At 41.9% G+C, this 25,101-nt stretch overlaps 2 long non-coding RNA genes across 3 annotated transcripts in view; one reads left to right on the top strand and one right to left on the bottom strand.

Moving 5' to 3' along the window:
- The window catches only part of LOC114812029, a 124,264-nt gene extending 110,347 nt beyond the window's left edge, over positions 1–13,917 (top strand). For both annotated transcript variants that reach the window (XR_003759696.2, XR_003759697.2), the window contains one exon: positions 13,352–13,917. This is a non-coding gene — a long non-coding RNA (uncharacterized LOC114812029). The remainder of the gene's footprint in view (positions 1–13,351) is intronic.
- Positions 1,825–23,738, bottom strand: LOC114812030. Its single transcript, XR_003759698.2, has 3 exons — positions 23,422–23,738; positions 9,996–10,070; positions 1,825–1,865 (listed from the first exon to the last, which is right to left on the bottom strand). It is a non-coding gene; the product is annotated as an uncharacterized LOC114812030 (long non-coding RNA).
- Between the last annotated feature and the right edge of the window lie 1,363 nt (positions 23,739–25,101).

Consider the following 25,101-nt stretch of genomic DNA (forward strand, 5'->3'; position numbering starts at 1 on the left):
CCACCCTTTCCTCTCCATCCAGTCTGCTACCATGTTAATCCAAACACTTATCCTATTCCACTTTGGTTACTGAATCAGTCTCCTTGCTGAACTCCCTGCCTCCTGTCTCTCCCCACTTCAGTCCATACTTAGCTCTGTGGCCTGGGATCATTTTTACCTACAAAACCATTCAGGCCATGTTTCTACACTCCTCAAGAACTTCCAATAGTTGCCCATTCACCTCACATGAAACAGAAACTCCTTAACATCAGCTTTAAACCGCTTAATCACCTTGTCCCCTCTTACTTTATCTTGCTGAGTTCCTACTACAGTCCGGAATGCTCACTTAGTTCTTCTAATGCCAATTTACTCCCTATACCTTAATCTCATCTATCTCTCTGCTGACCCCTTGCTCATGTCCTGCCTCTTTTCTGGAACTCCCTCCCCTTTCATGTCTGACAGACCATCACTCTCCCGACTTTCAAAACCTTTTTAAATCACACCTCCTCCAAGAGACCTGCCCCGACTAGGCCCTTATTTCTCCTACTCACAGTCACTCTGCATCACCCTTGCTCTTGGATTTGACCCCTTAATTGTCCCCACCCTCAGCTCTACAGCACTTATGTGCATATCCATAATTAATTTTAATCAGTAAATGCTATTGAATACTTACCGTGTGCAGAGCACAGTACTAAGCACTTGGATAGGACAGTACAACAGAGTTGGTAGATATGTTCCTTGCCCACAGGGAGCTTAGTATCTGTCTCCTCCTGTAGACTCTAAGCTAATTGTGGGCAGGGAACCATCAGGGCACAGTGGACATAGCACAGGCCTGGGAGTCAGAAGGTCATGGATTCTAATCCCAGCTCTGCCACTTGTCTGCTATGTGACCTTGGGCAAGTCACTTCACTTCTCTGGACCTCGGTTGCCTCATCTGTAAAATGGGGATTGAGACCATGGGGCCTATGTGGGACAGGGACTGTGTCCAAACCAACTGGCTTGAATTCACCTCAGTGCTTAGTACAGTGCCTGGCACATAGTAAGTGCTTAACAAATTCCATTACCTTACCAACTACATTATACTGTATTCTCAGACTTCATTTATATTTATTGAACACTTACTGTGTGCAAAGCACTGTACTAAGCTCTTGGGAAAGTACAATGCAACAATAAACACACATTCCCTGCCAATAACGAGCACCCCTGCTTAGTACAGTGCTCTATACACAGTAAACACTCAGCACAATTGATTAAATAAATACTCCTATTTATGAAATTCAAGAAGGTTTTGGAAGAGGAAAAAGCCTCCTAATACTTGTTTCAAATAGTCTGCATTATCTAATATTTTTTCTGAAACTTCTCTAACACCTATTAGTGATCATTTCACTTCAAGGGTAACCACTCGGTACTAGTGAATTTCTAGAAAACAGTACATTTTAAACAGTTACCATTGGTTTCCTTTGCCATGCTAATGAGCTATTAATAAGTGTATTGCATTATAAACAGTTCACAGGAACATTATAGTAACCATATTGCCCTATTCTTCTATTGGCTTCTGTTCTAAACTATTGCATTCTGGCTCTGAACCTTTGCAAGACTGGTAGAAAAGTGGCAGAGAGTTAAGAAAGGAAGGTCCCCATTCTTTGGCTCCACCTCTCCAACCTTCAGCCAGTTCTCGTATCCCACCCCCAGATTTTCCATCTCAGAAGGACTGGCTCCTGGCCTTCAGGATTCTTAATCCATACCTGGAAAAGTCTCTAATAACTACTCTATCCAAACTGACCAGAGGACAAAGCTCATGAGTGAAAGCATGGGGACCCGCATGCGGCTCCTTCCTGTTCTTACCTGTGATCTGACTTTTCCCTTCAGGTTGTCTTCTCAGTTAGCTATTGGAGACAAAGACCAAAGATCAGGTTTTCTGAAGCATGAAACAGGCTCTGCTTTAGAACAAGCTTAAAGTACAAAAAGGAAACTTTTCTTCAAAAAGTAGGTGGAAAGCAAAAGGAATATGTTAGGACTGGAAGTTGTGAAGGCTGAAAATAGCAGGTTAAAGAGGGTTTTGAATAAGCAGGTGAGTAGCCCTTAATGGGCTACTAGAAATAAAATTATACTCTAAGATCCTTGTGGGCAGGGTACATTCTTTTTTTATTTATTCATTTATTTCTTTATTTTTATGGCATTTTTTAAAAGCTAACTATGTGTCAAACATTACTCTAATGGCTGGGTTAGATGTGAGTTAACCAGGTGGACACAGTCCCTTTCCCAACATGGGGTTCACAGACCAAGTCCCAACTCTGTTATAGTGTACTCTCCCAAGAGCTCAGTATAGTGCGCTGAACTCAATAAGTGCTCAATAAATGCAAATGATTGATAGGATCCATCCTTAAATGTTAGGATGGGTGTCAAGGAGGGCAGGCATCCCCCTGTTGCTGTCTCTTTCTCTGAGTTATTTTGCTGGGCTGGACAGATCATTTGGTCCAGCCCAAGAATGACATTTTTCATGCTCTTAAGTACTAAGTAGTCTATTTACAGAGCCGTGTATCAGTGTAATCGATACACTGCAGCTCAAAGTCAAGATGGGTCTTAGAGAAGGATGATTTATTCATGTCAGAGAGGACCCACTAGGAGAAATGATGCCTTCTCTGCAATTTATTAGAGTCTGCCCTATAGGTGCTATCCATGTTTCAAATACATACTTCATTGTAAGTTAATATATTGTTAGTTCATTCTCTTCCATTTATCACTCGTGTTTCCTCTGCAACTGGCGAAAATCAATGAAAATACCCTGCACCACTTTGAGCGTGACTAGCCTTCTGTCCACGTCTGGTCTCTTTAACTTAATGGAAGGGAAATTAACCACTCCTGGCCCCTTCTCCTTTGTGCTACCATATTGAAATGGCATTTACCAAGATAAGAAATCAAATGTAAACACAAAACATCCCTGAGCATCTCAGTTTCTACTTGCAAATCTTTAAATGATCTCATTGGTATGACTGCCCAGGGCAAATGATAAGCAGCATGGCCTACAGCATGCCTCAGTGGAAAGAGCACGGGCTTGGGAGTCAGCACTATCACCCCTTCCCTCCTCCCCTCCTTAACTTCTATCTTTAACCACTCACTCTCTAATGGCTTCTTCCCCTCAGCCTTCAAACATGATCATGTCTCCCCCATCCTTAAAAAAACCCTCTCTCGGCCCCACTTCCCCTTCCAGTTATCATCCTATCTCCTTCCTACCCTTCCTTTTCAAACTCCTAGAATGAGTCGTCTACACTTGTTGCCTTGAATTCCTCAACTCCAATTCTCTTCTGGACCCCCTCCAATCTGGCTTCCGTCCCCTCCACTCCACCGAAACTGCCCTCTCAAAGGTCACCCATGACCTCTTTCTTGCCAAATCCAATAACTGCCACTCTATCCTAATCCTCCTCAAGGTCTCCGCTGTCTTTGACACTGTTGACCATCCCACTTTCTCACCTTGGCTTCGCAGACTCTGTCCTCTCCTGGTTCTCCTCATCTTTCTGGCTGTTCATTCTCTGTCTCCTTTACAGGCTCCTCCTCCCCCTCCCATCCACTAACTGTAGGGATTCCTCAAGGGTCAGTTCTTGGCCCTCTTCTGTTCTCCATCTATACTCACTCCCTTGGTGAATTCATTCGCTCCCACAGCTTCAACTATCCTCTCTATGTAGATGACACCCAAATCTACATCTCCTCCCCTGTTCTCTTCTCCTCCCTCCAGGCTCGTTTCTCCTCCTGCCTCCAGGACGTCTCTACCTGAATGTCTGCCTGCCACCTAAAACTCAACAGGCCTAAAACTGAGCTCCTTATCTTCCCTCCCAAACCCTGTCCTCTCCCTGACTTCCCATCCATCCATCCATCTCACAAACCCGCAACCTCAGTGTCATCCTTGCTTGACTCAACTCTCTCATTCACCTCACACATCCAATCCATCACCAACACCTGCCGGTCTCACCTTCACAATATCACCAAGATTCGCCCTTTCCTCTCCATCCAAACGACTATCATGCTGGTACAAGCTGTCATAATATCCCGACTGGATTATTGTGTCAGCCTCCTCTCAGATCTCCCTTCCTCCTGTCTCTCCCCATTCCAGTCTATTCTTCATTCTGCTGCCCAGATCATCTTCCTGCAGAAACGCTCTGGGCATGTCACTCCCCTCCTCAAAAACCTCCAGTGGTTGCCTATCAACCTTAGCACGAAATAGAAACTCCTCACTCTTGGCTTCAAAGCTCTCCATCACCTTGCCCCCTCCTACCACACCTCCCTTCTCTCTTTCTACTGTCCACCCCGTACACTCTGCTCCTCTGCTGTTCACCTCCTCACTGTCCCCCGTTCATGCCTATCCCTCTGTAGACCCCTGGCCCACATCCTACTGCTGTCCTGGAATGCCCTCCCTCCTCACGTCTGCCAAACTAACTCTATTCCCCTCTTCAAAGCCCTATTGAGAGCTCACCTCCCCCAAGAGGCCTTCCCAGACTGAGCCCCCCTTTCCCTCTTCTCCCCCTCTTTTTCCCTCCCACCCACCCTCTGCTCTTCCCCCTTCCCCTCCCCTAAGCACTGTGCTCATTTGTATATATTATTGCCCTATTAATTTTGTTAATGAGGTATATATCCACTTGATTCTATTTAGCTTGATAATGTTGTCTTGTTTTTGTTTTGTTCTCTTTTGCTTTGCTGTTTGTCTGCCCCATTTAGACTGTGACCCCGTCATTGGGCAGGGATTGTCTCTATCTGTTGCCGAATTGTACATTCCAAGTGCTTAGTACAGTGCTCTGCACATAGTAACTGCTCAATAAATACTATTGAATGAATGAATGAATAATCCCGCCTTCGCCGCTTGTCAGCTGTGTGACTTTGGGCAAGCCACTTTACTTCTCTGTGCCCCATTTACCTCATCCGTAAAATGGGGATTAAGACCAACTAAGCCCCACGTGGGACAACCTGATCACCTTGTATCCTCTCCAGCACTTAGAAAAGTGTTTAGCTCATAGAAAGCACTTAACAAATACCATCATTATTATTAGTGGATAGAGCATGGGCCTGGGAATCAGAAGGACCTGGGTTCTAATTCAGACCTACCACTTATCTGCTGTATGTTGACCTTGGGCAAGTCACTTAATTTCTCTGTGCCTCAGTTACTTCATCTGTAAAATGGTCATTAAGACAGTGAGCCCCATGTGGGATGTGAACTGTGTGCAACCTGATTTATTTGGAACTACCCCAGCACTTAGCACAGTGCCTGCACAGTGTAAGTGTTTAACAAATACCATTTAAAAAAAAAGTCTGACATTTGGATGAAAAACTTTCAAGGGATCTACTTGGGTCCCAAGATTGCTTATCAATTCCTGACTCATTATCTAAATACCTGTAGGTCACCCAGAAGGTGGTCCCAATTCAGCATGGAAGGGCTAAATACCCATACATACACTGTGGACAACAATCATTTTCTCTGAGAGTTTGCATCCTCTTACATGCCTCCAATATCTAATCATGGGGCTTAGCATGGCCTAGCAGAAAAAACATGGACCTTGGAGTCAGGGGACCTGGGTTCCAATTCTTGTTTCACCACTTGTCGGCTATGTGATCTTGGTAAAATCACTTAACTTCCCTGTGTTTCTTTCCCTCATCTGCAAAATCGGGATTCCGACTCTGAGCCCCAAGTGGGACCTGATCATCTTGTATCCTCCCCAGTGCTTAATAGAGGGCTTGGCACATAGTAAGTGCTTAACAAATACTACAGTTATTATCATTTATATTATTGGGCTTGCCAAGTTAGCACTTACTGCCCAGTAGTAATGGCACGTTTACTTTAACCTGCAACTTAGACAGCCTGGGCTCAGGGAACTCCCTATTGGGGGGGGGGGGGGGGGGCTCTGGTTTGGGGAGTGAAGCCCCTGAAACAGAGCCTGTTCATCTGATGGGTTTTGCTGACAACTGTGTTCCAAAACCAGGCTCAAAGGCAGAACTAGCAACTTGAATATAGTCTCAAGGCATCGAGATTGTCTGCACAATGGGTTACCATTAGGTTAGGGTGCATAGATTTGGGGCAAAACCTGTATTTTCATTAAGAAAAATACTCTTGACCTCTGGTCCCTGAAGGATAGAGCCAGTGGTTCCCATAGAGAATGGCTTTCTTCCCATGTGTTTAAGTATGATTCCTGCAAAAACTCTAGAATGAGGAGAAAAACTCGACATCTAATTTTAGATTCCTTTTTCATGTATATATCCATCTAGATTCCAAGCTAGTCCCACAAAAATGGCTTTTGGGATTGAGTCAGTCCCTTAGTAGTTTTATTGTGATGGATTATTTCTATAATTGAACAGGCATGGAAGATTACATTTTTACATTGCTTTCCTTTAGCGATTTCTAATCTCAGTGACGGATGTTGCTCTGGCCTCAAGATCATAAAAATGTGGTATGTCTTGAAAGATTCATAAAAATATATTAAACATGAATGTCTCAGGTGCAACATTTGAATTGTTTTTATCATACAATTTTGCCATGTACCAGTGCAATGACTAATTGTACTTCTCTGTATATATAATTCAAATCCTAATGATGTGATTAGCAAAAGTGCATTTAATTGTATAATTAGGACTATAACTTAGTAATGGGCAGAACACTTAACCCACTGATTTTCTTGGCTGTAGGTACCAGTATAAGAGACTTACAGTTTTTGGGGTTTTTTTGCCCAACAACCAGATATACTGCTTTCTCCTCTTGTTATACTTTCCCGTAGCTCCACAGTCATGCTTAGGAGATCAGTCAATCAATCAATGGCATTTATTAAGTGCTTACTACATGGAGATGACAAAAATACAATTATACAGTAGTCCGTCTGTAAAAACAACCACTGCATATGTACTATGAGTTGGGATGGATGCTGGCTGATAAGGAAACATCACTAGCGGCAAATAGTCGCCCAATACTTTCCTCATCATCCATATTTACTGAGTGCCTATCCAAATACAGGGTTCAGCAAACCCAACTCTATTCCTCTGCATCATATTAAAACACTTGCACTCCTTGCTTCTTCCCTCCCTGACTGCCATCTTCAACTGCTCACATTCCAATGGTTCCTTCCTCATTATTTTCAAACACGCCTACATATCTCCTATCCTAAAATCCCCTCCCTCCTACCATTCCTTTCCAAACTTCTCAATCAAGTCATTTACACCCGCTGCATCCACTTCCTCTTCTCCCTCTCCTTCAACTCCCTCCTTTACCATGTGCTATCCAGCTTCCTCCCTTTCCAGTCTAAGACTGCTCTCTACAAGGTCTTCAATGACCTCCTTCCCCTAAAATCCAGTGGCCTCTACTCATCCTACTCCTCCTTTGTTCTCTAAGAAAGCTTTAACACTGTGGACCACCCCCTTCTCTAGAAACATTATCTAACCCAGTTTCTCTGATATTGTCCTTTCCAGGTCTCTCCTACCTCTCTGGCCACTCCTTCTCGGTCTCTTTTGCCAGCTTCTCTTCTGCTCCTGCCCCCTAATTGTGAAGGTTCCCCAAACCTTAGATCTGGGTTCCCTTAAATCAATCTATCAATTGGATTTATTGAACATTTACTGTGTGTGCAGAGCAGAGCACTAAGCACTTGGGAGGGTACAATATAACAGAATTCATTGACACATTCTCAATTATTGCCCACCCCCTTGGGGAGCTAATTTGTTCCCTTGGCTTCAAATACCATGTCTACACAGATGACTCCCAAATCTACTTCTGTTTCCTCGCAGTCTCTTAATTCCTCCTGCCTTCAGGCTATCTCTACTTATATTTCCTGACAGCATTGCAAACTCATTATGTCAAAAACTGAACTCTTCTCTCCAGAACCCTCTTCTCCCCATGACTTTTACATCACTAATGACAGCACCACCATTCTCAGCATTATCTGTGAACTATCACTTTCAACCCCATATTCAGCCAGTGACTAAATCCTATCTCGTTCTAGATAGGATGTTCTAGTCTCACAACATATCCAGAATCCATCCTTTCCTCTCCATCCAAATTGCCACAGTGTTGGTCCAAGCACTTGTCATATCCCATCTAAACTACTGATTTAGCCTTTCTCCTTTTTTTTTTGAATGGTATTTGTTAAGCGCTTACTATGTGCCAGGCACTGTTCTAAGTGCTGCGGTAGATACAAGATATTTAGGTTGGACACAGTCCCTGTCCCACATGGGGGTCACAGTCTTAATCCCCATTTACAGATTAGGCACCTGAGGCACAGAGAAATTATGTGATTTGACCAAGGTCACACAGCAAACAAGTGGTGGAGTAATAATAATAATAATGATGGCATTTGTTAAGCGCTTACTATGTACAAAGCACTGTTCTAAGCACTGGGGAGGATACAAGGTAGTCAGGTTGTTCACATGGGGCTCACAGTCTTAATGCCCATTTTAAAGATGAGGTAACTGAGGCATAGTGAAGTTAAGTGACTTGCCCAAAGTCACACAGCTGACAAGTAGCGGAGTTGGGATTGGAACCCATGACCTCTGACTCCCCAGCCCATGCTCTTTCCATGGAGCCACGCTGCTTCTCTAGGGATTAGAATCCAGGTCCTTCTGACTCACAGGCCTGTGCTCTATCCACTAGATCTCTACTACCCTCCCCTCCCACCTCTTCAGTCCATAGTTCCCTTTGTTGCCCATATCATTTTTCTTAAACATCACTGTGCACACATCTCCGCACTCCTCAAGACCCTCTCAATTTCTGCTCGTCCATCTCTGCATCAAGCAGAACCTCCACTCATCAGGTTTAAGTCACCTAATCAACACTCTCCCTAATGTCTATTCTTGCTCCTCTCCCATTAAAACCCAGCCTGAATACTTCACTCCTCTAATACCAGCCTACTCACCATATCTCTCTCTCATCTCTCTTTCTGGCAAGACCTTGTTCAGCCCTTCTGACTACCTGTAACTCCCTCTCCCTTTGCATGTGACAGACTACTGCTCTCCCTGTTGTCAAAACCCAAGAAAATTACATCTCCAGGAAACCTTCCCTGATTAATCTCTAATCCATTCATCATATTCCTACTGCCTCACACCCTACTCAGGATCACAATTGGAGAGTTTCCAGTACTCTACCAGTCTTGGCTAAGGGAGGGAGAGTCAAGCAGAGTCATACCCATTCCATTCCTAGTTTAGGCACTGGAAGACAATCTGATACAAGTCAAAACTCACCTGTGCTGGGCATGGGAGAGAGTCTAAGGCAGAAACTCAAGTTTACTGTGTGGAAGAAGGCAATGGTAAAACTACTTCCCTATTTTTACCAAGAAAACTCTAAGGATACACTACCAGAACAATTCTACATGGAGAGTGGGGCATTCTAGAAAAGATGTGTCCATGGAGTCGCTATGGGTCGGAAACGAGTCAACAGCATAAGACAAGACTGCATCACTTATACACTCCCTAAGCACTGAAGTACTTAACCACCCCCTACCACCCTCACAGTATTTTTATGGAGATATCTTTATTTTTAGTTGCTCCTCCTATCTGTAATTTACTTTAATGTCTGTTTCCCTGCTATATACTAAGTTACTGGAGGGCAGGGATCCTCTCTATTTATTCTATTGTACTCTTCCAAGGACTTACTACAAAGCTCTGTACACAGTAAGCACTCAATATATACTACTAATATACTACTAATATTCTACTGATTGATAGAAACCATGGTACCAGCCCTGAGGGAGACTCATGTACTACTGTAAGCCAATGAATGCCCTAGCCAGAAAAAGACAAGCAAATCAGGGAAAGAAAGATTTAACAAACCATTTCCTTGCCGTACTTACTGAAGTTGAGGTTAATGATAGCAAAATGAAATGGTTTTAAAATAAAATCTTATTAAACAATCAATATAGTAAAGGAACAATTTAATATTCCCTTCTAAGAGCCAACCTCTGCAATATTAATTAAGAATAACAAATTTCAGAATAGCAAATACATTTCAGAATGAAAAATGAAATAGCAAAGAGAGCTCCACAAGAGATTATTTTTACCTCTGATTTCTGCTTACAGTGAACTTCTGGTTAGTTTTACATTCGTTCCAAGATCAGAGGAGAAGCAGAGTATCCCTGTGAAAAGAAAAACAGCCTAGGAGTCAGAGGACCTGAGTTACAATTTCTGCTCTGCCAAATACCTGCTGTGTGACCTTGGGCAAGTCACTTAACTTCTCTGTGGCTCAGTTCCCTCATCAGCAAAATGGGGATTCATAGCTGTTCTCCCTCCAATTTACATTGTGAGCCCCATGTGGGACCTGTTAATCTTGTATCTGTCCCAGCACATAGTACAGTGCTTGGTACATAGTAAGTGATTAACAAATACCACAAATTATTGTCATTATTATCATTATTACAGGTACCACATGACATTCCATTCTGTAAATCCTGAACTGGGATCCTGAATTTATAATGCTTAGGACGGAACAAAAGATCTGCTTTCTTTTCTACTCTGGGAAATCAGGATTAGTGATTTGTTGAAACAACTATGTGGCTTTTTACAAATTTACTCTAAGTGAGCTTCTCATCTTCTAACATATTCTTTGCTAGCACTGTAGCATCTTTGCAGATTGTTAATGCCTGTTCTTCCTCATATTTAAACTGTGAGCCAAATAAGGGACAGGACTCTGTCTGACCTGATTTACTGGTATCTATCCAGTGCTTAGAACAGTGCTTGACACATAGAAAGGGCTTAACAAATACCATAAAAGAAATAATTCTTTCAGCCCTTTTTATGGTGTGTTCAATTTGAGAAATGTCTGAATTATTAGAACCCCTGTGATTCTTTATAATAGTAATTTGTTGTTAACAAGCTGCTAGCAATCCAACTATTAATGGTTAAGCATCAACAAATCCAGTCAACAAATGTTGTTCTCAACCTACCAAGTGTTACACAAAGCAATTTTTGTCCCTTTTACCCTATTTCAAAACCAGAGCCTTTAACTGAGACCTTTGGTCTAATGAAATTTTTCTGATGGTTGATTTTCATTGAAAATTCAACTTTTATCTAATAACTCTGTTACACTGTATTCTCTCAAGCACTTAGCACAGTCCTCTGTACACAGTAAGCATACAGTAAATGTGATCGAATGATTGATTTGTGCTGTTGCTAATGAAATGAATTTGAAGGTGCTTAAACATCAGTTGCTTGATTTTTGACGATGACAACTGCATATCTGATAGCGTACAAGGTGCAGTTTCTACACGGACTCAGCAAGAATGGAAGTGGCCTGGCCTGAAAGAAAAGTCAGGGTCACCTGTTGCCTCATACCATGTGTGCATTCCTCATAATTTTTTTGGCCAGATTGTGTGTCTGATATAATTGTATTGTAGTGACCCGGTACTTAATAGAATGTTTGGCACATTGTAAGCATTTAAATACCACAAGTATTATTACTAAGGAGCAACATCACAAGTTGGCTAGGGCCAGTCACCTCCCCAGGGTCGTTTGGAATGTTCTGGGAGGTGACTGGCTTTTGGTGAAAAGGATGAAAAGTACCACCCTGAGCCAAGCTCAGGGGCAGATCTGAGTTCTCTTGGTTAGCTGAGAGGGGGAAGGTGTTGATTAGTGAAATTTTGCAGTTTGGCACAAGCTTGAGGTAGTGTGGGTTAATTTGTTTATAAATTTAATCTGCGTGTTGCAAATACCATCTTCCAACCACTTCCTTAGTGCTCTGTGTGGTGATCTTTTACGTTTGTGTTATTAAATACTGATTTTTGATCTTGCCGGGTTTGGTTCAGTCATGGCTGCTGGTGCCAACACAGCAATATCCAATGGGCTGGTGAGAGTTCCTAACCCCATCTCTGCCTTGGGTGATGTCGAGGAGAGGTTGGACAATAATTGTAGCTCTAGCTTGATAGTATACTGCAAAGTGGTCCCAGATTCCACCCAATGAGGAAATAACCTCCTTGGATCCTAAATGGAAGGAGGGACTGATGACTAAGTTCCACCGAACCTTGCCTTTTGTGGGCTCCTCTGCACTGTTGGATCTCCTTGGACTGAATGTGTGCTCTTGAGTAAAGGGTATTTGGAGAGGAGAAGCAGCATGAACTAATGGTTAGAGCACAGGCCTGGAGTCAGACCTGCCACTTGTTTGGTGTGTGAACTTGGATAAGTCATTTCACTTCTCTGTGTCAAAGGTACCTTATCTGTAAAATGGGGATTAAGACTGTGAGTCCCATGTGGGAAAGGGACTGTGTCTGCCTGATTAGCTTGGATCTATCCCAGCACTTGAAACAGTCCTTGACATGGAGTAAGCACTTAAATGTCTTCTTCATCATCATGTAAGTGCCAGGACACGATGAACACTGGAGTCCAAAAAAAAACCATATACAATATGTTTTTTTAAAGCCAACATTTTGATTTCTTTAGGGATACAGGTCCATGACCCTTCTTGCCACCCTAAACAATGAATAAATTGGGACTTGGGTTTTGATCCCAGCTCTGCCACTTGGTGGCTGTATGACCTTTGGCTGGTAATTTAACTTTTCTGAATCAGTTTCCTCATCTGCAAAATGGAGCTTAAATATCTGTTCTTCCTCCTACTTAGTCTGTGAGTTCCATGTGGGAGAGTGACAGTGTCCAACCTGACTAACTTGTATCTTCCCCAGTGCTTAGTACGGGGCTTGGAACATAGTAAGCACTTAACAAATACAACAATAAGTATTGTTGTTATCATTATTATTGATAAATTTACTCTCACCCTTACCATTTAGAGATGAAAAGGAAATGGAGGGGTTTGTGGCAACACACAAGTGGAAATTAGATTTGCATTGATTTGGAGCACAGATTACTAAGTGAATATCTCAGGTCCATTTAGAATGGTCCATTTACACTGTGCTTAGAACCCTGCTCAATGCCATTTAGAGCATAGGTCTGGGATTCAGAAGGACCTGGGTTCTAATTCTGATCCACCACTTGTCTGCTGTGTGACCTTGGGTAAATCACTTAACTTCTCTAGGCCTCTGTTACCTCATCTGTTAAATGAGAGTTAAGACTGTGAGCCCCACATGGGACAACATGATTATCTTGTATCTATCCCAGCGCTTAGAACAGTGTTTGGTACATAGTAAGCATTTAACAAATACCATCATCATTATTATTATTATACAAGCTAATCAGACTGTATACAGTCCCTGTCCCACATGGGGCTCACCATGTAAGTAGGAAGGCAAACAGCTATTGAATCCCCATTTTACAGATGAGGCACCTGAGGCACAAAAAAGTGAAGTGACTTCACCAAGGTCACAAAGCAAGTGGCAAGACTGGTATTAGAACTCAGGTCCTCTGACTCCCAGGCCAACCATCTTTCCTCTAGGCCACACTGTGAGAGAAATTTCAATTTTTCCTTTCTCAGTACCACAGGGTATGACAAGAAAGAAGGATAAGAAATTCTCGGATACTCTCCCTGCTTTTTGCTGATTCTAATTTGGGCTACATTTCATCCTGGCAATTCAGGAAGAAAAACTGGAAGCTATTCCTGGCTCAGCTGTCAAACAGACAGCAAATGAAGGTTATCTCAGATGTGTCTCCTCTACTCCTGAGAGAACATGGTGCGACTTAACATTTCTTCAGTAACATCATTACTGTTGACATCTTGATGCAAGGATGGGCAGTTTGCCAATCTCGTCATTTTGGAAGCAAATTGGTTCAAGTAATCGCCTAAAACAGCCTCTTGTAAGGAGCTTTAAGCATAAGAGACTGCATCCATCATTTCCAACTGTGAAGAAGAAACTATTTCCCCACTAAATGATTTGAAAGTTTGAAGAGATTTTAGATGTGCTGATGGAACACAGACTTCTGGTGTGGATTCAAAGCATGATGGCAAGAATTCAGTGTTGTCAAATATTCAATTTAAATTTGCCCTGTTATTTACATTCTCTATGCTAATACCTATTATTATATAAATGAATTTTGCTCCTACAGTGAATCACTCATTCTATCTGGAGTCCTGCGTTTTATTCCTCTAGCTGCACTTTGTAAATGCGGTGCTCTTGGGTTTTATCTTCTAGTGTTTCCTTTGTCCTACACAACTAAGAGTGGGCGTCCTGCTGAATAGCAGACGCTGATTTTATATCCACAATAACAATTCTAGTCAAGCGAGATTGATTTGACCGAGTGATAACCCATAATTCACAGCACCGGGGCTCTCAATTTATGGATTAGGTGAATTTCCTCTCACTCATCCCCCGCTTATTTTTTCAATTGTCACTGGAAATATTTATGTGCAGCCAAATGAAACAGTCCTAGTCACCACCCCGACGATGGTCATTGATCCAATTTTATACTGGACAGTCCAGTTTTCAGCTGGTCTGTCTTTGTTTCTTAATCAATATATCAATGAATGCTTTTATGTCTGGTATTTTACTTTCAGCACCCAGCCTGCCTCTGCCTTGGCTCTTGCCACCAGGTTCTGCAACTCAGAAGTGGTGCCCTGAGTCAGAAGGACTCAGGAGCAAGTACAGGGGGGCAGTGATCCTCTGGGAGGACCGTCCTAGATTTGGGTGGACTTCACTGAATTTTTGCAAAATTGTATGATGTCATTATGTTGCTTGTACGGCTGAGTCAATTTTTGTGACATCATGTGCATCTCCCAGACCCAGCCTGCAAGAGGGCTGGTGGTGGTTACCCTAACCACTCTGCTCTCCCAGGTTTTACTTGAAAGTTAAGCAGCCATCTTTTACAGCAAACTGGAGATCTCAGAGAAAAGTCAATTCCATCCAGATTGTTTCACAATACCCTCTAACCTACTAAATATGAGTCATTCTCTTCTTTCAAACCTCTGCCCTTTCTTCATGCCCTTTCTTCGGCCTCAAGCCCCTCCCGCAGCTCTCCCTATTTTAAAAGCTCCTCTAACCTGCCTCCTCCAGGAGGTTTTCCCTGATTGACTTATTTTTCCTTGTGTCAAATCCTCCCAAATATCTCCTCAGCACTTTTTCACCACCTCCACAAGACTACTGGGGTATATATCGCCCTACATATGCCACTATTTTAGTGCTTCCTCATCCACCTAACTTGCCCTTCACTTCTCCCTTCAATCTGTAATTTATTTTGCAAATACCTCCTGTAGTAAATGTAAACTTTGGGAGGGAAGGTATCAGGTCTTTTAACTCTTTTGTCATCTTCCCAAGTGTTTAGAACAATGCTCTACACACACACAGTAGGCACTCAATAAATATGATTAATGGATTCACTGATGCTGTGCCATGGGTATACCAGGAGGGCCTAGCTTGTGCTGGACATCCAGTGGTGGCATTTGGTGTTGGATTCATCTCTAATTCCACATTTTCCTTCACATTTACACCTCAGCTACTTCAACAGACAGCGCAGATGGACATGATAATGGGCTTTTTATCATTCTTACACACAAGCTCTTTTTTTTATGGTATTTGTTAAGTCCTTATTATCTTCAGACACTGTATTAAGCTCCTAGATAGATACAAGCTAATCGGGTGGGACACAGCCCTTGTCCCACTTGGGATCACAGTCTTATTCTCCATTTTCGAATGAGGTAACTGAGGCATAGAGAAGTTAAGTGACTTGCCCAATGTCATACACAAGATCCTTCTGACTCCCAGGCCCATGCTGTTTCCTCTGGGCCATGCTATTTTTTATCATATTCTGCTTTTGCTTGTCTTATTCATTCTGCATGACTTTTATTTGCTCCTGTATTAAGAATATATTTTTTAAATGTTTTATAAAATTGAATGGCCTGAAAAGCAACATGGCCTAGTGGATAGAGCATGGGCAAGGGAGTCAGAAGAACCTGGGCTCTAATCCCTGCTCCACCACTTGTCTGTTGTGTGACCTTGCATCTACTGTGTCCAATCAGGTTGGACACAATCCCTGTCCTATGTGGAGCTCCCACTCTTAATCCCCATTTTACAAATGAGGTAACTGAGGCCCAGAGCTGTAAAGCAACTTGCCCAAGATCACACAGCAGACACGTGGCAGAGCCAGGACTAGAACCCAGGTCCTTCGGACTCCCAGGCCTGTGTTCTAGCCACCAAGCCAGAGACATAATAAGAAATGGCCGTTTTAAGAGCCTGCCTTTACAGAGCTTAGCCGTGTCCATCCACCCATTTGTTTCTAGCATTTGTCATGGGGAGGGGAGAAACCTATGAATTCTATATTGATTCATGGATCCAATCAAACCAAAACTCATGAAGTTTACGATTCAGGAATGTCCACTTGATACGTGACATTTATTATCGCTCTGTTATCCCAAATGTCATAAACCCAGTTTCCTTTTTCCAGTTAACTGGTCCCTATGCCACAACAAAGAAATAAAAGCAAAAAATCAATGGTGACATCATCCATCTTATGCTCCATCAAGGAACCCAATAAGGTAACAGGGATTAATAGGGTCTGAAGCATCATTCTTTCTAATATTACACCAATGTGTGCACAGGCCCAGAGCAAGAATGGGCAGTAATTCAACATTGTTGTTTCTTTCCCAGTGACAAATCAAAACAGTTCATCCATACCTACTTAATAATTATAATTATGGCACTTGTTAAGTGCTTACTGTGTGCCAGGCATTGCACTAAATCCTCTGGTAAATACAAGATATTTAGGTTGAACACAGTTCCTACCCCATCTAGGATTCCCAGTCTAAGTAGAGAGAGTAGGATCTCTAGAATGTAAGCTTGCTGTGGGCAAGGAATGTGTCTGTTTATTGTTGTATTGTACTCTCCAAAGCATTTAGTACAGTAGTCTGCACACAGTAAGCACTCAATAAATACGATTGAATGAATTCAATCCCCATTTTACAGATGAGAAGATTGAAGCCCAGAGATGTGAATTGACTTGCCCAAAGTCATGCAGCAGGAAACAGGCAGAACCTGGATTAGGACCTATGTCTTTTGACTCCCAGGCCAATGCTTGGTCATGCTGCTTCCCTTCATCATTAGAGGATTTTCACATTGATTACAAACAGAATGGGCAACTGCTGTTGGCAGAGAGGAATGGTTTGGCATTGGTACCACTCTGCTCCGTGCCTAGTCCAGTCTGTGCACACAGCAGGTACTCAGTGAAAGTAAACATGGTGGGAGACCAGGGGCTAAATTCCTAAAAACTCCTAAACTGCCTCTACTCGAACAAGCCTTCTCTAATTTACTCCAATACATCTATTTATTTATTATTAAATGAAACCATTTACACCCTCCCTCAGCACTTACACATATATGTCTGATTAAGAGAGAAGGAGCATGGCCTAATGGCTAGAGCTCAGGCTTGGGAGTCAGAAGGACCTGGGTTATAATCCCAGCTATACCACTTGTCTGCTGTGGGACCTTGGGCTTCTCTGTGCTTCAGTTCCCTCATCTGCAAAACGGGGATTAAGACTGGGAGCCCCATGTGGGATAGGGACTATGTCCAACTCAATTAGCTTGTACCTATCCCCAGAGCTTACGACAGTGCCTGGCATACAGTAAGTGTTTAACAAATACCATTAGTAGTAGTAGTAGTATTAATCCCCCTCAGAAACATACCTGGAGACCTTCCGTTACTCTACCCATCTCAGCAATGGGAGGAAGAGTCAAGAAGAGGCATACCCACTCCATTTCTAGCTTGGGCAGTGGCTATCGAGAGAACAGCAATCTGCTAAAAGTCAAAACGCACTTGTGCTGGGTAGCAGCAGCATGAGAGAGAATCGAGGGCAGAGACTCAAAGTTACTGCAAGGAAAAGGCAATGGTAAATGTCTTCCATATTTTTACCAAGAAAAGTCTATGGATACACTATCAGAACGATTGCAGGTGGAGGTGGGGCTTTCTGGGAGAGATATGTCCATGGACTGGCAATGGGTCAGAAACAATAGACAGCACAAGTATTATTATTAATAGCTGTAAATTCAATTTATTTACCTGTATTCCCCATTTGTAAATATTTTTATGCCAGTCTCTCCCATTAGAATAGGAGCTTATTGTGGGCAGGGAATATGCCTCATGTTTCTTTTATACTTTTCCAAGCTTTTAGTACTGCGCATTGCACCCAGTGGCTGCTAAATAAATACATTTACCACTACCACCATTAATGTGAAATTTCTGGCCTGGAACCAAATTATGTGTGTGGAACACTAAGGATTCGGTTAATATGGGTAGCAAATCTAGGCAAACTGTATTGAACTAATAACAACAAGGGAAACAGCTCTTAATCTCAAATGAGAGTTTTTTTTCAATCTCCACAAAAGGTTATTCATCCAGACCACATCTGCCTATACTCTGAGTACATCCTTTATATCTACAAATACCCACCAATAAAACTTCACCAGTTCTGACCTCACTAATCTCAAGTTTATGATTATTCCAACAGGATCATTAATCAGTGTGTCTTCCCTTTGCCCTCCTTAAATTTGCAGAAGATAGGTTTGGGTTTAAAGACAGAAGTGTTAATTCTACACAGTGGTTAACAAGACCTCAGACGTACAGCAAGTGCCAGAGATATGCAGAAACAAGAAGTCATACTAAGAACTTCTGAAACATCAGCTTCTCTAAGAGGATCGAGATGGTCACAAGAGGCAGACTAGCACAGAAACCAAGAAATTAAGGTTTGGCTTACACACATCAACATTCAAGAGTATGGTAAAACTGCATTTCATTCATTCATTCATTAGTATTTACTGAGCACTCACTGTGTGCAAAACACTGTACTAAACACTTGGGAAAGTATATTTACAAATTACTTCTAAAACTCAGAGTTTTGCTCCTTTTCTCACTCAACCAAGAGCAAATGAGTGAGGTTTCCTGAGCCATACAATCTTACTGTTGTCTGAAGATCTTGATAAACTTCAAAGGGCAAGCAAACCTAGGTCTGACAAAGGTGCCATACACCTTTGTAAAGCTTCTAAAAGTTGGAAAAGAGGTATGCTTATTGTGCTCTGTTGTAAAGCAGAGCTATTAAGTGGTGGTGGTAGCCCACTGCTAACAGAGAAGCTGTATGGCCTAGAGGAAAGAGCACAGTCCTGGGTGTCAAAGGACTGGGGTTTTTATCCAGGCTCCTCAATTTATCTGTTGTATGCCTTTGGGTAAGTCATTTAGACTGTAAGCTCGTTGTGGGCAGGGAATATGTCTGTTATACTGTAATCTCCCAAGTGCTTAGTACACTCTGCACACAGTAAGTGCTCAATAAATACAATTGACTGACTTTACTTCTCTGTACCTCAGTTACTTTATCTGTAAAATGGGGATAAAATCCTCTTCCCTCTGACTTAGACTGTGAGTCCCAGCAGGGACCAGGACTTTGTCCAACTTGATGATCTCGTATCTACCTTAGTGCTTAGCACAGAGTAAGCACTTAACAAATACCATAAAAAAAGTTCAGCAGGATCTGGTCCAGAACCACTCTGGCTAGGATTTTGTTTTGTAGCTCTTTGTATCAAGCACTGTTCTAAACGTGGGGATAGATACAATGTAATCAGGGCTAACACAGTCCCTGATCCATATGGCGTTTACAGTCTAATTAGGAGGGAAAACAGACTCCATTTTACAGCTGAGGAAACTGAAGTACTGAGAAGTGAAGTGGCTTCCCAAATATCGCAAAACAGGTTATTGGCAGAGTTGGGATTAGAACCCAGGTCCTCTAACTCTCAAACAAAGGCTATGCTGCTTCCCTAAATATTGGAGCAAGGACCAAGCCCTCACAATTCAGTAACTCCCTTGTTCATTGTAGGGTCTCCTCTTGAATGGTGGAAGATGAATTAAGGAGATTACAAAACTGTGTCGGTATTTCTTCTATGAAGGTGGATACATCTATTTTCTACAAGGAACCTGTGATGATGATAATAATGCATCAATTGTAGACTTTTCAGGGATGTCCCAAAATCCTTGGTTTAGTGTTGCCTACCCATCATTGGAGCTTTTCAGTCTAGCAAACCACCTCTAGTCACGCAACCCTTATCTTAGTCTGTTTGTCAAGATATAAGCATTCCTCTTTTCAGAGACATGAGGGGTTGCAAAGTGCAGATGATGCATTGCTTGCTGCAGTTCTTAATCATTATCTTAAAAGTAGCCGCTCAGCTAACGATTTTCTGGTAGACAGTGTACCACAGACACATCCATATGCTATTTGCAGATGGATGTATTTGACTCAGAGATATATACACAGCCTTGAACAAGGTTTTCAAAAACCACTAGGCTGCCAAAATTCTGTTCAAATTTGTACTGGCCCAGGAGCCAGTAAAGTAATTATGGGAGGCTTAATGACAAAACAAGAGTGGATCTAAAAACCTCTCCTTTCTATTTCCTGTTTAAATTACAGGGAAGCTTGTCTAGAGGGGGAGCCAAATGCCTTTGCTGCAGGCAGCTTTTATATTTTTGTCCTAGTGAAACAGGGAGCAATAGGAAGAGGCTGAGATACCTCGCAGAGTAGTAAGTATGGATGGGACTCATGTAGATTTGAATTAAATTTTGGCAGCCTAAAGAATTCTTCCTTTTTAAGGGGAAAAATGACTTTTTCTAATCAATGTTTTAGAAAGGCAATCATTCCTAGGGTTTTCCTTTTAGAGAGCAATAAGTTCACTGAAGACAGAAATAGCCGTGAAAATTTGCTAAGGAAGATCATACCCTTTTAAACTCAAATGGAAATAAAAAATATTCCATTTTTGCTGGGCCAGGTATGGTTTTTTTACATGGATAAAATTGAACACTGTAGCTGGCTAATTAATAACAATAATAATAACAATTGTGGTATTGTTGAGTGCTTTCTATGTGAAAAACACTTTTCTAAGCTCTGGGGTAGATACAAGGTAATTAGGCTGGACACAGCCCATATCCCGCAAGGGGCTCGCAATCTGGATCCCCATTTTACAGATGAGGTAGCTGAGGCACAGAGAAGTTAAATGACTTAAGGTCACACAGCAGACATGTGGAAGAACAGGAATTAGAACCTATGATCTCTGACTCCCAGGCCTTTGCTCTTTCTACTAGGCCATGCTGCAGAGGTTCCTGACTTCATTGCTGCCTTCTGCCTGCTGCACCTATGAACAGCCCTAACTGCACCACTCAAGAAGATGTAACCACTTTCACTCTCTTCTCCCACTACACCACCACAAACTTCTTCATTCCTCCCAAACTCAATTCTGTGTCTTGATCTTGATTCTCCCACCTCTGACTCCTTGTTTTCTCTCTTCCTCTTGCCTAGAGTTCCTTCTTTTCGAATCTACCAGAACACAGCTCTCCCCATCTTCAAATCAATCAATCAGTGGTATTTATTGAGCACCTCACTAAGCACCTGGGAGGGTACAATATAACAGCATTATCAGACATGTCTCTCACCCATAACAAGCTTACTGTCTAGAATGATAGAATGACAGTAAAATAAATTGTATGACTTAAAGATGCCAAATCCTTTTAATCTTTCACCTCCTCTGTGGGGCTCTAGCCTTCTTAATTTTGACTCTCCCCTCCTCTTATATCCTCCTCACTAACACTTCATTGCTTAAGCACATTTCCAGTCCTTATGCACGCAAAGCCATTTGTTGCATTTTGATCTAAAGCAATTTATATACTACACTAGTTAAGCCCTAATTCATTCACATATCCACCTTTTGAAGATCTTCTACCACCGGTAAATTACCTTATGTCCATCTCCCCTTTAGTTTTTGAGCTCCTCCCTCTTTAGTTTGAGCATTATTATATCAATAATTTTACTCTACTGGTGGTAGTGGTAGTATTAATTAAGCATCCATTTGGTGCTAGGCCCTATACTCAGCACTTAGGAAATACAAAGAAGCATACTCTTCCAAGTGCACAATACAGATTTTGGTACACAATAGGTGCTCAGCAAATACTAATGATTGATGCATTGGAAGGGATAGGCCAATTGTTTGGGAAGGGGTTTCTGGCCAAGGATAGAAAGTTGAAAATGGAGGTTCTGTAGATCATATTTTGTAATTTCTGCTCCTACGCTTGCAACCCTGCATAAACACTGAAGTCAAGCCCAACAACCAGTCTCATGTAATTCTAGCCTTGAGGTGGTGTACAGATAAATCCTGATCAGCAAATTACAACTTATTTTTACTCGTGGGAAGTAGTTCCTGCAAATCTTACAAGTAATTTTCCATTATCGCCCAAGGAGACCCTAAATGTACTTAAAAGATTTACTGACAAAGAGGCAGAGATAAGGAATAAATCTAAAGCCACAAAGTGAGGCATTCACCTCTAAAAAGGCAAGTAACCTCACTGAAATGATAAAAATAGTGCCAATACTTGGTTCATTTACACTTTACCTCTAGCTCTACCAGAGGTTGAGGGAGCTCCAAGGCTGAGTTAGTTATTAATAATAATAATAATAATAATAATTATGGTATTTGTTAAGCGCTTACTATGTGCAGCATTATACTAAGCCCTGGGGTGGATACAAGCAAATCAGGTTGGACCCAGTACCTGTCACACGTGGAGCTCACAGTCTCAATCCCCATTTAATAGATGAGGTAACTGAGGCCCAGAGAAATGAAGTGGCTTGCCCAGGGTCACAGCAGACAAGTGCCAGAGCCAGGATTAGAACTATTACCTTCCGACTTCCTGGACCATCCTTTACACCATGCTGTTTCCCCAGCATGGTTCTGAAGTCAGCCTGACATGAACACTTAAGAGAGGAAGGAAGCAGTGTGGCCTAGTGGCTAGAGCATGGCCCTGGGAATCAGGAGGATGTGGGTTCTAATTCCAGCTCCACCACTTGTCTGCTAAGTGACCTTGGGCAAGCCCCTTCATTTTATTGTGCCTCAGTTGCCTCATCTTAAAATGAGGATGAAGATAGTGAGCCCTATAGGGACGTGGACTGTGTCCAGTCCGATTAACTTTTATCCATCCCAGTTCTTACCACAGTGCCTGGCACATAGTAAGCACTTAAGAAATACCACAATTATGAGATGGGTGGGGCATGAAGGGACAAGGGGATTGGAGGCATGGAAGCTTCTCTAATTTCTACCTCCAACCACTCCCCTAATTTTGGGGGCCAGATGTGAGGCACAGCGGCATATAAAGGCTCACTCAGGCACTACCCATCAAGACTTTCCAGCTCAGTGGGCTGATCCACCTCCCCTCAGCTCTCTGTAGGTCTGTAACAACAAAGAAATGTTGCTCCTATGGAATTCAGATCCACTTCCCACTGCACAGAAATAACAAGCTAAACGGTATTTTCAAAAGTTGTCCCATCTGCCCTTTGTCATCCAAGGAGTCATGCTATTTGCTTCTCTTGCTAAACATACTTAGCTGAATCAGGAAACTTTATCTGGGTTAGTAGAGATGACTTAATTCTATAGCCATTTTAAAGCATTACATCATTTCTTCAAAGAGTGGAAATTAGCGTAAAGTATCTACCCTGAAGTGCTGAAATTGAGCTTATTGCAGTAATATAAGTAGGGGATTCATCGCCATGCTGAGGAATTTACATTTTGAGTCCTGATTCAAAAATAAAGCAATGCTTACCTATTGAGGTGTATATCACATTGTGTGTTGTCTTATCTGTCTTCAGTGGGAGCTGACCTTGGTGATCATAGTGACCTCCTGGTGGGAGGAGAGCACATTAGCCAAACATCAGGCAGGAGCAGGAAACTTGTCACAGCTGTCACCTACTGATTCAGACTGAACACTCAAGGAAGACAGCTAGTTCTCACCAGAAGGGAAAATGAAATTAGATTTGGTGCACATAAATTGAAGATTACACTGTAGTTTTTAAAGGTCAGGAGGAGTTCCTAATTAAGTTGATACAATGTGAAATTAGCAAATCAAAGTTCTAGTTGGAATTGTGAATAGGAGCAGTTTGTAATAAGACAGAATGACAGACTTATCTAAAAGTTACTTTTCATAGATTTTCCCAAGTGCTTTCTCCTCTCACCTCTAAATAATAATTTAAGCTTACAAATAGTACTACTACTACTAATAATAATAATGGCATTTGTTAAGTGCTTTCTCTGTGCCAGGCTGTACTAAGCACTGGGGTAGATACAAATTGGGTTGGACACAGTCCCTATCCCACCTGGGGCTCATAGTCTCAATTCTCATTTTACAGATGAGATAACTGAAGCATAGAGAAGTGAAGGGATTTGCCCAAGGTCACCCAGAAGATAAGTGGCAGAGTCAGCATTAGAACCCATGACCTTCTGACTCCCAGGCTCTATCCACTATGTCATGCTGCTTCCTAAACAGCTACTAAACGGCAACATTTGGTTTTTGAGGCTACGTGAAACAAGCCCCTGTAATATCGGTGCTGGTATTTTAAAATCTGAAATCATGGGTCCTGCCATGGCTGACTTAATGGCTTGACGTTTGACTTTCTCCAAATAGCATTTCTCAATCTGGAAGTTGAGACTCCTTAGAATGAACTGCAAGAGAGCTTTTAGAGGAGAGGAGGATATGCTAGGATTGTTCCGTTGGGAAAATTCTGGCACCAAAAGTAGGAAAGGCTGGAGAGTAATCATCAGAGGATGCTGTCTTGTAAATAGTTCAAATGCTATCAATACTTCTGCATCTTAACATTTTAACATCTAGCATTTTAACATCTGCATTGCCTGGCTTAATTTTCAGAGATGTAACCCAAAACAGAAGCAGTAGTTAACGGGAAACAGTCTATGACTTAGTGAAGGAAGAAAGGTACAATGAATGTGTGAACTTCTTGTAACTGAAAACCGTAACTGCCAAACCTGCTTGGAAATGTTTCATACAAGAGTTTGATTTATTCTCGAGAGCAAGTGGACTCAATTTAAGAGGATCTGCAAAAGGTTACCATATTTTTAAATATAGGAAGTGAACAAGTCACTTCATTGTTTAAGAGTTCTAATCTATCAGTGCTTGAAAAGAGTAAGAAGTGCCTGGTCATTCAGAGACTTCAGTACTATTGCCAGTTAAGCAAAAGTGAAACATCTGAGTGACTCCAGAAGAATAGGAAACTTTTGCAACCATATATAGAGAACTAAAGACTTTAAGTCAAAACTAACATTTTGGATTTCCAGCAGATTTTTTTTCATTAGAAATCAAATTGTGATTGCAATAAGAAATGAGGCTGTACAGAAGAAAATTGCTGGAAATGAGAAACTATACTTACACATATTAAAAATGTCAAGCAGCTGAAGCTCATTTATAATGCATTCACTTAATGGGAAACAACAA

This window comes from Ornithorhynchus anatinus, chromosome 5, assembly GCF_004115215.2.
Source record: "Ornithorhynchus anatinus isolate Pmale09 chromosome 5, mOrnAna1.pri.v4, whole genome shotgun sequence".
NCBI lineage: Eukaryota > Metazoa > Chordata > Mammalia > Monotremata > Ornithorhynchidae > Ornithorhynchus > Ornithorhynchus anatinus.